Here is a 4,088-nt window from a genome sequence, read left to right as displayed (position 1 = left end):
CAAGCCAGAAAGATGTCTGCCTCTGAAGGTTGGGTCACTGAATACATGCAAGGCTGAGTTAGACAGATTTTTGAAATACAGCAGAGTCAAGGGTTAATGGGAAGAGGCAGGCAACTGGAACTGAGGCCAAGATCAGATCAGCCATGATCTCATTGAATGATAGTGCAGGCTTAAGGGGCCAAATGGCCTACTCCTGTTCCAAACTCCTATGTTTATAATCAAAATTTGCAGATGACACAAAATTTGGAAATATTGCCAACTGTGTGAAGGATAGTGCGAGGCTTCAAGAGGACATAGACAGGCTGGTGGAATGGGTGGAAAAGTGACTGATGGAATTTAAGGCAGGCAAATGTGAAGTTGAATAGGAAGAACAAAGAAAGGCAATACAAATTAAAGGGTACAATTTTAAATGAACTGGACCTGCCATATAAATACTGTGGCTGCAACAGTAGGAGAGAGGCTGGGAATTTGGCAGCAAGTAACTTACCTCCTCATTCCTCAAAGCCTGTCAAGGCACAAGTCAGGAGAGTGATAAAATATTGCCAATTGTTTTGATGACTGCAGCCTCCAACAGCTTTAAAGAAGCTCAACACTATCCAGGACAAAGCAGCCGGCTTGATCAGAAACCCATCTATCACCTTAAACATTCACTCCTTCTACCACTGATGCACATTGGCAGCAACTAGCCAAGAATCCTACAACAGCACCTTCCAAAGCAGCAACCTCTACCATCCAGAAGGACAAGGACAGCAGATGCATTAGAACACCGTGACTTGCAGGTTCACCTCTAAGTCACATCCTCACGTAGAACAATATTGCTGCTCCTTCACTGTCACTGAGCCAAAATTTTAGAATTCCCTTCCTAATAGCACTGTGGGTGGACTTACAACAGATGAACTGCAGCTGTTTAAAGCCATTACCTTTTCAAAGACAATTAGGGCAATAAATGCTGTCTTGCCAGCGATGCTAACAACACATGAATGAATAAATAAAAAGGAAGAGATGCTCTATGGTGCCTGTGGATATATGTGCACAAATCATTGAACGTGGCTGGGCAGGTTCAGAATGTGGCTAAAAATGCATTTGGGATTCTGGGCTTTATAAATAGACAGTGTATGATTCTTTATAAAATACTGATTCAACTCAACGGGGGTATTGTGTCCAATTTAGGGCACTGCAGTTTAGGAGGGATGTGAAAGCTTTGAAGAGGGAGCACAAATGATTCACGAGAAAGGTTCCTGGGAAGAGACTTCAGTTATGTAGTCAGATTACTGAAACTGGGCTTGTTCTTCTCAAAGATTTGATAGAATTGATCAAGCTCATGAAGGTTTGAGCCAGAGCTGACAGGGACAAGCTTTTCCCATTGGTGGAAGGATTGAGAACCAGAGGGCACAGATTTAAGGTGAATGGCAAAAGAACCAAAGGCAGCATGAAAAAATTTTCTTTTTAGGGGATTTGGATTGCACTGCCTGAGACTGTGGTGGAGGAAGATTTAATTGCGGCTTTCAAAAGGGAATTGGATAATTATCTGAAGAGAAAAGATTTGCAGAGCTAATGAGGAATAGGCAGGGAACTTTAACACACTGAGTCGTTCTTGCAGAGAGCTGTCATGGATTCAAAGAGCTGAATGGACTCCTTCTGTGCTTTAACCATTCTAAGATTGTATATCAGCTATGTGGTGGGTCAAAATCCACTTTACCCTTTGGGCTTCGAGCAAGAAGAACTTTTTAGTTAACATTTTCAAATGAATGTTTTTTCATCTTAAGTAGATCAGCCAGAATCATTTAATAGCAGTCAAGAGAGGAGACATCATTCTAGCCCAGGGGATGCTCAGGCCAAAGATGCCCCCAAACTGTTGTCCCAGTGCAGATAAGCTAACTCAACCACAACTATTCATCAAACCAAGGGCTTCCTGGTTTACAGAGCTCAGTTCTATGCCACAGTGGGAGGCTTTATTAAATAATGCATGGGGGAAGTTTGAGTCATACTTTATGTTATTGTGCGCACACAGTCAGACACACAGACATACACACGCACATGCACACACGCAGGTGTGGTGCATTGTCAAAGCACAGACAACCAGGAACACAAACAGGCACACGAACAAAAATGCAAATCATGTTCCTGATCTCAGCCAAAACGCTGACCCAGTTTTGGCAGGGACAGCGTGGGTGGAGTGGTGGGCAAGAAGATTTTACAAACCCCCAAAACAGACCTGCAGCAGCAGTGATAACCGGCACGCTGCCTCGTTTCTTTCTCAGAAACATGTGACATCGCTTGTCATGTAAAGACAAAACTAGGTTAAACAAAAAGGGGTGCTTTTACTCCCAGAGAATCATGGGCCTGTGGAATAGGCTTCCCAATATGTGCACTAAACGCTTATTCATTGAATGTGTTTCTGTCTGGAGTACGAGGGATAGGTAACATTTAACATTAATCAAGGCCAGAATGATCTGGGCTGTTTTTACTTGCTTAAGTGGGTTGAAGTGGAATTTCCCTGACTTGGTGTGAGTTTTGAATCTGATGTTTATCCTTTCCAGGAGATTACATGGCTTCTGGGTGGAGTGAGGATTCCATGTGTTGTGATGCACATCCTGATTATATGGGACAGGTTGAATGGTTTTCCCTGTTTATCATTTTTTGTATGTTCATTGTTCTCACCTTCAACTACCTACCTTTGCAAAGGTACAGTTCTGAGGCCACTGGTTGCTCTTCCTACCCTCCAATACCCAAGTGAAGTAAGTATTCTTCAAAGGTATATGCGGCTTAGCTGTTTAATCAGCCATTTTCAGCATGGTAGCTCAACCTGATTCTGCCTTCCATTTCTTTCCCCAACTCAGTAACCCTGAGGGCCATGTCCAAGCAATTGGTATGGATCTAACAGCACAAAATTGTCTCTACTTCAGCACTAAATACAAGGTGTTCCATTCCTCACCTCAACATTCCTCAACAAGATAAGCACAAAAAATAAGTTTATTTAAGCAACATCATACAAAACCAGATTTGGTGATCTACTACCTCAATGATGATTTTCCTTTTTACATAGGATACAGCACACAGAGCTGAAATATGCCATTTGACCTAATTCATCAATGCTGTTGTTTATTCTTCAGACATTCCATCTATCTCATCTCAGCCTTTTGCATACTTTTCAATTCCTTTGCTCTCATGTGTTCAATTAGTGTGTAAGCATCTAAGCTTTTTGCCTTAACCACTTCTTCTAGTAATGAGTTCCACATTCTATCCACTCTCTGAGTAAAGATATTTCTCCTTATTTCCCTATTGAATTTATTAGTAAGTAAGTTGTATTTATGGCCATTAGGTTTAGATTCTCCCTAAGTGGAAACATCCTCCCCACATCTACCCAGACCAACTCATTCATCATTTAAAAAATATCAATCAGGTCACCTCTGAGTCTTCTCTTTTCCTAAAGAAAGGGTAAATCTTCAGTGTGCTAAGAATTACGCCAATTTAAGATTGTCAGTCATGAAAGGTTCTCAAAATTCCCACATTTTTCATAACATCAACAAGGATATGACTTTTAAAATTTTATGGCAGAGGACCCAACTGCTGGGTTAAGTGCAGAACCCTGCAGATGAGAGGAGACTGAATACGCATTCTTCCCTTTAAAACAATCAACCCAGAGAAAGACTTCATCTTACACGAAACTAAAACCCATCAAAATCCTGCATAAATAATCGCTACTAACTACTAAGGCAGGAAGGCCGCAATCAATGCAATTATGCGAACCTATCAATACTCCACGTATACAATGGCTTTCAGTTCAAGAATAGTTACAGGGGCAGGAAGACAACGATAAACATCATGCAAGCCCATTAAAAACAACGAGACAACAATCACCTGAAGAAGCCCAAATCAGACAAAGAACTAACCTTGATTTGGTTTCAGATAAGAAATTCGAAAAAAACAGTATAACGGGGCCGGCAGATCTGAAGGGTGAGCATTTTTGGAGCATTTGAAGCAGAGTTTAAGCAGGGAGCTGAGCCAAGCGGAGGAAGGAGATCTGGAGGTTTGCAGGCCCGCAGGCAACATCATGGCGAGAGGCACGGGGTGGCAGGCTCAACCGA

The sequence above is a fragment of the Carcharodon carcharias genome, chromosome 22 (assembly GCF_017639515.1).
Source record: "Carcharodon carcharias isolate sCarCar2 chromosome 22, sCarCar2.pri, whole genome shotgun sequence".
NCBI classification, from domain to species: domain Eukaryota; kingdom Metazoa; phylum Chordata; class Chondrichthyes; order Lamniformes; family Lamnidae; genus Carcharodon; species Carcharodon carcharias.
The sequence above is the reverse complement of the archived record's forward strand: the minus strand, read 5'-3'. Positions refer to the sequence as shown.